The following is a 10,748-nucleotide window of genomic DNA, read 5'->3' on the forward strand; positions in this document are numbered from 1 at the left end:
TTTGTGTTGATTTTGGGTCTTTGAACGTAATAACTCAAATATGTCGTAAACGAAGTTTCAAAGGAAATTAAAATCTGAATGAATGACAGCTTAGATAAGTTTAGTTTAGAGTGTACTGCACCTAATGTGTCACATTGAAACCACAAATTAAGTTGAACTTGGAAGTGTCGGTCAAACCGGGCATTATTCTGACAATTATTGACGTTTTCAGTCAAAGTAGACCAATAGGACACCCTGTGCTCTGCTGAGTGTTACTACTTGGTTGTCCCAGTGTGTATTAATATTCAATTAAGTGTCTCATCAAAACATCTGTTTCTGGTGGCTCATCCAGCTGTACAATATGATAGGTGGTACCGGTTTTCGGAAATATATTAATGATTTCCTTCATATTATACCGGTGTCGTTTTCGTGAGTGCAAATGGACCGACACCTTGAAACTGTATACCGTTGACGTTTGACAGTCCCGCTGGCGCCATTTTTTCACGCCCACTAGTCCGGTCACACTTTGGTAAAAAGTGAAGCGCCACGGTAGCCAATTAGTTAAAACATGCAAATGTATCGTTATACCGTGTGTCCCGTAATTCTTGCGGCCAATCATTGTCAATATAGTTGATGCTAATCAGTGTTGTAGGTGTGATTGGACGATTACTATGCTACTTTTTTTGTAACAAAAAAGCTTGCAGGGTGCTAATTAATAAAAGATGATGAATAAATTTACTCTGTTTACATAGATGACACGGAACCATCTGTTAAGTTCAGGAACTTTTTCTTTAAATCAAAAGAGGTTTACTATTTTCATGCACACCCTGTATAGTAATATAATTATAAATATAATATAAGTAATAAATTTGCTCTCTTGCAAATTTTTCGTAACTTTCACCGTTTTCAAGTTATTTAGCCAAAACTAGTTTGATGCAACAAATTGTGGTTTGAAATTTGAACACCCTGTAACGCATTTATTTTTGAGAATTCAGAGAGGTTGAACCACTTAAATTAAACGTCTTAAGCTCCTTTTTCCAGTGGTGTTAAGCAAAAAATTTTATCTGGAAAATTGTGTACAGGGTGACCAAAAACATTCAATCACCATAATTTTTATGCACACCCTGTATAGTGGAAACAAAAACGGTCCTGTAAACTTACAGTGTTGAGTTAAAGTGTCGATTAGGAACATTTTTGATACCTTGTAAACTTTCACCGTTTATGAGTTATTTTCAATTCCAATTAGTAGAAATTGTGGTTTGAAATTTGTTTCACACGGTTTAAAGGACAGTCAAGGACAAAATCGTTTGTAAAACCCACTTGGAGTAAGAAAATGACAATTTTAAGCACATTTTTCAAATTGTCTATAAATTTCCTATTCAATAACCTCGAAAAGATTACAAAATTTGGTACAGTCAGGGAAAAAAGCGGTAGCAAAGTTTGAACTGCCACAAACACAGTTTGAAAGAACAGTCAGGCATATAATCGCCTGTAAAACCCACTTGGAGTAAGAAAATGACTATTTTAAGCACATTTTTGGAACCCTCATTAAATTTTCTAGCCAATAACCTGAAAAACACTACAAAATTTGGTACATTCAGGGAGAAAAGTGGCGGCAAAGTTTGAACTGCCAGAAACACAGTTTGAAAGGACAGTCAGGGATAAAATCGCCTGTAAAACCCACTTGGAGTAAGAAAATGACTATTTTAAGCACATTTTTGGAATCCTCATTAAATTTTCTAGCCAATAACCTTAAAAACACTACAAAATTTGATACATTCAGGGAAAAAAGCGGTAGCAAAGCTTGAACTGCCAGAAACACAGTTTGAAAGGACAGTCAGGGATAAAATCGCCTGTAAAACCCACTTGGAGTAAGAAAATGACTATTTTAAGCACATTTTTGGAATCCTCATTAAATTTTCTAGCCAATAACCTTAAAAACACTACAAAATTTGATACATTCAGGGAAAAAAGCGGTAGCAAAGCTTGAACTGCCAGAAACACAGTTTGAAAGACAGTCAGGGATAAAATCGCCTGTAAAACCCACTTGGAGTAAGAAAATTACTATTTTAAGCACATTTTTGGAATTCTCATTAAATTTCCTGTTCAATAACCTGAAAAAGACTACAAAATTTAATACAGTCAGGGAGAAAAGCGGTAGCAAAGCTTGAACTGCCAGAAACACAGTTTGAAAGGACAGTCAGGGATAAAATCGTCTGTAAAACCCACTTGGAGTAAGAAAATGACTATTTTAAGCACATTTTTGGAATCCTCATTAAATTTTCTAGCCAATAACCTGAAAAACACTACAAAATTTGGTACATTCAGGGAGAAAAGTGGCGGCAAAGTTTGAACTGCCAGAAACACCAACAACCAACCATATGTTAAACTCAGGAACACAGCTTTTTCTTAAAAAAAAGCGGGCATAAAATTGAAATTTATATCGGACAACCTAAAATGGCTACTGCGATAGCTTTTCAAGATAAAGACATTTTTGTTTCGCAAAAAATAACAGAAAAAGAATAAATCCGTTCTCTCTTTTGTGGCTTTTGTATTCCTATAAGCCTTTTGTCTTCGAGCACGAGACCCTTTCCTTTGTTTCGATTTTTTCCCTTCTTTTCTTAGCCAAACTGACGAAAATATTCGAGTAATCGTTCCACAAAGGCTGCTTTTATATCGCAGTCGTTTTACTATTACTAACGTCTTTACCTGTGTGTTGCATTGTTCTTATATTATGATCTACTTGTAGTAGATAAAGATAATGTTTGGTTATCTTTTAGCGCATATCTCCGACGAAGGAGACCTCTATGGAGATCGATACGTGGGGCACGGGGCCTGATGATTGATTTTTTTACAAACGTCATCGGCGGATTGGCTTTGAAGGCTGCAGGAGGGCCCGATTTGAACCTGCGGGAGTTTTGTGGCGATGACTCGTGCCCCAAAAACCACCAGGTTTGCTACCAATGTTTAGAGCCCAGAATTCTCGTTCTTTCTACATCTAAAGTAATAGATAAAGAAAATGTTTAAACAATTTGACTAAAATAGTTTCAATATTGTAGCACTTTTGGTTGAACCGAAATTCGTCCAGAAGTTTACGTATTATTTTCAACGGGACACCCTGTATGTTATTACGTTATCAGATTTTACTGTCTCAGAGCTACATTTTGTATTTTAAGGTAAAATTTACGGATATTTTAAATGGGACATCCTGTATATTATTAGATATTTTGATTCTACGTAACATTCTGAACCACTTTCATGTACAATGTCCTAGACCCAACTCTATCCGTTTTCCAGATTTTGTACCAATCAAAGAACAAATATTATTTATAATGTAATATGGTAAACCAAACCTTACCCTTGCAATTTTTTGGAGAAAAATTTTGACTTTGACAGTGCAAATACCTTTAAAGTGATAGAAGAAATTTAATGTAAGGTGTCAAAGTGACAGATTTGCTTTAATAAGGGAAGTATGCTTTAAAATGTACTGAAAAATTGCAAAAAATACTATTTTTAGGTTAACCACCTACGAGTAATCTAACACCAGAATTGAGATTTTTAGACTCAATTTAGTTTATAAAGTGATTTTCAAAGAGATAGTACCAATAGTGTGGTACTTATAAAAGGGCCGTTAAAAATCCAAAAATGTTCAATTTTGGTGCATCTCTCCATATAACCGTGAATAACTCAGTAATTTAAAGTTTCTGCATAAAGATATAAGAAAGTCGTAGATAGGCAATGAATAGTGCTATCGATTGGTGTTGAGTGCACATCGCTAGGTAGTACCGTTGGGTCGCTAGAGGGCGTCAAAGTTGACTTAAAATTTTCGGACGTTTTCGTAAATATCTCGAAAATGGTTCAATTGATGAGATTCAAATTTTGTACTGGAAATGTATCTCGACAAGAGGCAACTTTTTTCTTATGTACACATTTTTTGAAAAATTTACCTTTTTTCCAAAAAAAATAAAAACTGAAATTTTCCAAATTTTTAAATGGGGCACACCCTGCAATTTTTGGAGAAAAATTTTGAAATTTTAATTTTGAATTTGACAGTGCAAATACCTTTAAAGTGATTTAACGAAAGGTGTCAAAGTGACAGATTGGCTTTAATAACTTAACTATGCATTGAAATATGATGGAAAATTGCAAAAAACTACTATTTTTTAGGTATCTCGAAAATGATATCACCTACGAGTAATCTAACCCCAGAATTAAAATTTTCATAAAAACAAAATTTCAAATCATAAAATTTATTTAAAAACTGCAAATTGACTTCAAAATCTTCAAAATTGAGTTGGAAACTAAAAATTGACATCAAAATCATGAAAATTTACTTAAAAACTGCAAATTCTTAAAAATCTTCAAAATTGAGTTGGAAACTAATAATTGACATCAAAATCATAAGATTTACTTAAATACTGCAAATTAACTACAAAATCATGAAAATTTACAAAAAAATTGCAATTTGACCTTAAAATCATGAAAATTTACTTAAAAATTGCAACTTGACCTCAAAATCAAGAAAATTTATTTAAAAACTGCAAATTGACTTCAAAATCTTCAAAATTGAGTTGGAAACTAAAAAATGACATCAAAATCATGAAAATTTACTTAAAAACTGCAAATTGACTTCAAAATCTTCAAAATTCAGTTGGAAACTAATAATTGGCATCAAAATCATGAAAATTTACTTAAAACTGCAAATTGACTTCAAATGAGTGCACCACGCTAAGTAATACCGTTTCGCCACTAGAGGGCGTCAAAGTTGACTTAAAATTTTCGGACATTTTCTTAAATATCTCAGAAACGGTTCAATTGATGGGGTAGACATTTTTACAAGAAATTTATCTGAACAGTACGCAACTTTTTCCAGATATATACTTTTTCCGAAAAATGTACGGTTTTTTTTGTAAAAAAATTAAAATTTCAAAATTTTTAAAGGGTAAAGTCAAAGTGTTATGGTTGGTTATTTTTCATTTATTATTATTATGAATCAACGCTGTACAGGGTGGTCAACAAATTTCCGGGTAGACAAAATTGATGTAAATGTCACGTCACACCTGTCAGAATCATCGATTACACTTTTTGACTAACACTAGATCAGTGAGTCAAACTGACTTTGTAATTGTTATTAATATTCCAATGAACACTGTTCCCATTCAAATAATTTGGGTCGAATAACAACATACCAAAAAGGATTTCCCACAATTACTCATATAATCCGAAAAAGGTAATAAATTACAGGGCTGGAATAGCCGATAATGACCGTTAAAACTGCCCTGTCAACCCAAGAAACCATTGAGAAAGGTTCTACGCCAAGTCATGGTCTTAGTGATTTCGTTTTTTTTTCTTGAGCTTGATGAATGGTGGTAGTTGCTACTGCAGGTACTTCGTGATGAAATGATTAAAGATTGTCCCATGAGAATTTTTTTTGTCCCGTCATTCGGACATTTTAAACACACCCGATCAAGGATCTAAGGAATTTAGTGGGGTTAATTGTAAAGGATTTACTCTAAGTTAGGTTTAGTTTGAGGGTTCAAGTGGAGAAAGTATAGATTTTTAGTTATTTTACCAGTCTACAAACAGACGTTTCGTCTAGCAGTTACGATCATCTTCAACCAATAACACAGCAAATTCTGACATAGAATTGATTAATGTACTATTTAATTACCCATGCGTCAGGACAATAAAGATCAAAATTGCCTGCCACTAGCTTCAATTATAACGGCCACCGTCGTTAAAATGCTGGTTAATTTTATGCCAATTTCGACCTTACGTCCTATAAATGAATAAACCTTATGATGAATGATTTGAGTTGGCAAATGCCATTAAACAGCTAGTGGATTTAATGCCAATTTTACCATTTTTGCAGAAAAAAGTACAAAACATGTGCAATAATCAACAATTTCCCAATGGTCATTTACGGTAGAACTTGAGAAACTTCTTGAATTTTTAGGGCAATTACCGAGCTAAACCAAGTCAACTTTGGTGCCCTCTAGCGGCCAAAGGAACAAACGTCACGTGACAGTCGGATTAATTGGCTATGTACGATCATATGGTATGTTTATAGTAAGTATTTCGATTAACCAAGTTTTTGCTGTGACGTGGAACGGTGCACTAAAATTGCATGTAAATTGTGACATTGTTTTTGCTCAGTATCTCAAAAACCGTACTTTTCTAGTACATCAAATAGTAGGCTATTGTTGTGGTAGTCGTTGATAAACGAATTAGAACGACTTTATGATATACACGGTGTCCCAGGAGATTTGTGGCTTTGAATGCAGCACTTGTTATAGCAAATGTGATCTTAATTGGTGTTGAGTTACAGAAAGTTAACCAAGTGACTCCACCAAAAAATTTACCACAAATTCAGTTTTTAAGTTAAAAACTTAAGTTTTTTACACAATATAGCCCAAAGTCAAGAGGAAAAGTGGTGTCAAAAATTGAATTGTCAGAAACACAGTTTGAAAGGACAGTCAGGGACAAAATAGCCTGTAAATTTCACTTGGAGTAAGAAAATTACTGTTTTAAGCACATTTTTGGAATCCTCATTAAATTTCCTATCCAACGATATAAAAAAGCACTAGAAAATCAGAAAAAGTCAACGAGAAAATTGGTGTCAAAATTTGAACTATCAGTAACACAGTTTGAAAGGACAGAAAGGGACAAAATCGCCTGTAAAACCCACGTGGTGTACGAAAGTGCCTGTTTTAAGCACATTTTTGAAATCCTCATTAAATTTCCTATTCAATAATCTGAAAAAACACTAAAAAATTTGGTACAGTCAGGGAGAAAAGCGGTGTTAAAGTTTGAACTGTCAAAAACACAATTTGAAAGGACAATCAGGAACAAAATTGCCTGTAAAATAAACTTGAACTTAAAAAATTAGTGTTTTACGCCTATTTTTGGGATCCGCGTTAAATTTCCCATTCAAAAACTTGAAAAAATACTATAAAATTTGGTACAGTCAGGTAGAAAAGCGGTGTCAAAAGTTTAACTGTCACAAACATAATTTGAAAGGACAGTCAGGGACAAAATCGCCTGTAAAACCCACTTGGAGTAAGAAAATGACTGTTTTAAGCACATTTTTGGAATCGTCATTAAATTTCCTATCCAACGATATAAAAAAGCACTAGAAAATCAGAAAAGGTCAAGGAGAAAATTGGTGTCAAAATTTGAACTATCAGTAACACAGTTTAAAAGGACAGTAAAGGACAAAATCGCCTGTAAATCCCACGTGGTGTAAGAAAGTGACTGTTTTAAGTACATTTTTGGAATCGTCATTAAATTTCCTATCCAACGATATAAAAAGGCACTACAAAATCAAATACAGTCAAGAAGAAAAGTGGTGTCAAAATTTGAATTGTCAGAAACACAGTTTGAAAGGACAGTCAGGGAATAAATCGCCTGTAAAACCCACTTGGAGTAAGAAAATTACTGTTTTAAGTACATTTTTGAGAGCCTTATTAAATTTCCTATCCAACGATATAAAAAGGCACTACAAAATCAAATAAAGTTAAAGAGAAAAGTGGTGTCAAAATTTGAATTGTCAAAAACACAGTTTGAAAGGACAGTCAGGGACAAAATCGCTGTAAAACCCACTTGGAGTAAGAAAATGACTGTTTTAAGTACATTTTTGGAATCCTCATTAAATTTCCTATCCAACGATATAAAAAGGCAATAGAAAATCAGAAAAAGTCAAGTAGAAAATTGGTGTCAAAATTTGAACTATCAGTAACACAGTTTGAAAGGACAGTAAGGGACAAAATCGCCTCTAAAACCCACGTGGTGTAAGAAAGTGACTGTCTTAAGCACATTTTGAAATTCTCATTAAATTTCCTATTCAATAATCTGAAAAAAACACTAAAAAATTTGGTCTCGTTAAATTTTCTATTCAAAAACCTAAAAGAATACTATAAAATTTGGTACAGTCAGGTAGAAAAACGGTGTCAAAAGTTTAACTGTCAAAAACACAGTTTGAAAGAATACTCAGTGACAAAATGACCTGTAAAACCCACTTGGAGTTACAAAATGACTGTTTTAAGCATATTTTTGGGATCCGCGTCAAATTTCCTATTCAAAAACCTGAAAAAAATACCATAAAATTTGGTACAGTCAGGTAGAAAAGCGGTGTCAAAAGTTTAACTGTCAAAATTACAGTTTGAAAGGACAGTCAGCGACAAAATCGCCTGTAAGACCCACTAAGAGTTAAAAAAATTACTGTTTTAAGCACATTTATGGAATCCTCATTAAATTTCCTATCCAACAATATAAAAAGGCACTACAAAATCAAATAAAGTCAAAGAGAAAAGTTGTGTCACAATTTGAACTACCAAAAACACAGTTTGAAAGAACACTCAGGGACAAAATGACCTGTAAAACCCACTTAGAGTTACAAAATGACTGTTTTAAGCATATTTTTGGGATCCTCGTTAAATTTTCTATTCAAAAACCTAAAAAAATACAGTAAAATTTGGTACAGTCAGGTAGAAAAGCGGTGTCAAAAGTTTAACTGTCAAAATTACAGTTTGAAAAGACTGTCAGGGGCAAAATCGCCTGTAAAACCCACTTGGAGTAAGAAAATGACTGTTTTAAGCACATTTTTGGAATCCTCATTAAATTTCCTATCCAACGGTATAAAAAGACTACAAAATCAGATGAAGTCAAGGATAAAAGTGTTGTCATAGTTTAAACTGGCAATCACACTGCCATAAAAATCTCTTCTCCAATGTGGAAGTTACAGAGCGTTAACCAAGTGACTGCACCGAAACAAATTTTATAGTTTGAACTGAAACTTTGAAAATTCATCATAAATTCAGTTTTTAAGCTAGAAGCTTCATTTTTTTACACAATATAGCCCAAAGTGTCTAGAATATTGCGTAAAATTTTCATAAATCTTCCTTCCCCAAGCTGAAAGTTACAGACCGTGAACCGCAGTCACCTGACTTTCCCCTCTCCCCCTTCTTGGAGTCTCGTTACAACAAAAAATCTCGGCTTCCTAGAGCGTCCATCAAAAACTCATATTATAACGAATCCAATTTGCCGGGCAGGCAAACGTGTGTAGTATTAAAAAGGCTCGACCAACCCCTTGACAATGACGTAAACGTGGGTGCAAAACAAATGAAGCACGTTCGGATTTTCGGTGTGGTTGCGCTAATGAATGGTTTACGGAGGGCACGTGGCCCTGACACGTGCTACGTGCCACCGGGATCAGGAATAATACCTCCGACAAGTGCTTTTAATGTGCCCAAAGCCGTGTAATAGAGCTCTCCCCGAGTTTCCTACAGTTTTTTACTCAGAACAATTGATTTCACTATTTCCCAGGCTATATCACTTGGAGGGGGTGTTTACTAGATTAGGGTGGTATTTTTTTCGGATTTCCAGTTTTCCACTGAAAATGTCCTAAATATGATAATTCAGTGCTTTAATGTGGTATCCATTCAAATTTTGTGCTTATTACTACAACAGTTATTTAGGACAACTCTGGTTATCTCTAATAAAGAAAATCACCAAAATATTCAAAATTGTAAGGTCGAAATTAGTCTGAAATCCACAAGCATTTTAAAGGAATTTGTCGTTAGAAATGAATTCATTGTTTTGCAATTTTGCACCTTATTTATACTTTTACCTTTGGATTAATTTATTGTTAGGGTTTCCATAGAATACCGTCCCTTAGTTCATAATACTAAAATTAGGAGAAATGGGATTTGTGATTGCAATTCAAAATAACGGTCTTTAAAGTGCAAAACCTTATTAATGCAATTTCAAAAAAGTAGTTGAATATCTCAAAAACTATTACAATTACGGAAGATTCATAAGAGACCAAAAATGTTCAGTTTACATTTACATCTACTTGACGAACACATGACCAATGTTGCAAAGTCAAAATATTTAATGGCGGTAGAATAATCAGTCAAAAAACGGTAAATCAAATTAACTGTCATGAAAATTTTCATAAATTTCCAAAACATTTTTTATATCAAATATGGCAAGAAAACGTTTCTAAACCCTGATTTTTGCACCTTTAGAGCATAGTTTGACAGTTTTGACTTTAGTGACAGTTGTCACGTGATTGGAGAACACTATCTAGCTAGACAGTCACGTGACCATTGTCAAAATAACTGTCATACATCTCAGAAAAACGTTTTATATCAAATATTGCAAGAAAACTTTTCTAAACCCTGTGTTTTGCAACTTTAGAGCATATTTTGACAGTTTCAACATTAGTGACAGTTGTCACGTGATTGGAGAACACTATCTAGCTAGACAGTCACGTAACAATTGTCAAAAAAACTGTCATAAATCTCAAAAACACGTTTTATATCGAATATTGCAAGAAAACGTTTCTAAACCCTGTTTTTTGCAACTCTAGAACATAGTTTGACAGTTTCAACGTTAGTGACAGTTGTCACGTGATTGTAGAACACTATTTAGCTAGACCATCACGTGACCATTGTCAAAATAACTGTCATAAATCTTAAAAACACGTTTTATGTCTAATACTGCAAGAAAACATTTCTAAACCATGTTTTTTGCAACTTTAAAGCATAGTTTGACAGTTTTGACGCTAGTGACAGTTGTCACGTGATTGTAGAACGCTATTTAGCTAGACGGTCACGTGACAATTATCAAAATAACGGTCATAAATCTCAAAAACACGTTTTATATCTAATATGGCAAGAAAACGTTTCTAAACCTTGTTTTTTGCAGCTTTAGAGCATAGTTTGACAGTTTTGACGTTAGTGATAGTTGTCACGTGATTTTAGAAC

This window comes from Ips typographus, linkage group LG13 (genome assembly GCF_016097725.1).
Source record: "Ips typographus isolate SLU linkage group LG13, UJ_Ityp_2.0, whole genome shotgun sequence".
Lineage (NCBI taxonomy): Eukaryota > Metazoa > Arthropoda > Insecta > Coleoptera > Curculionidae > Ips > Ips typographus.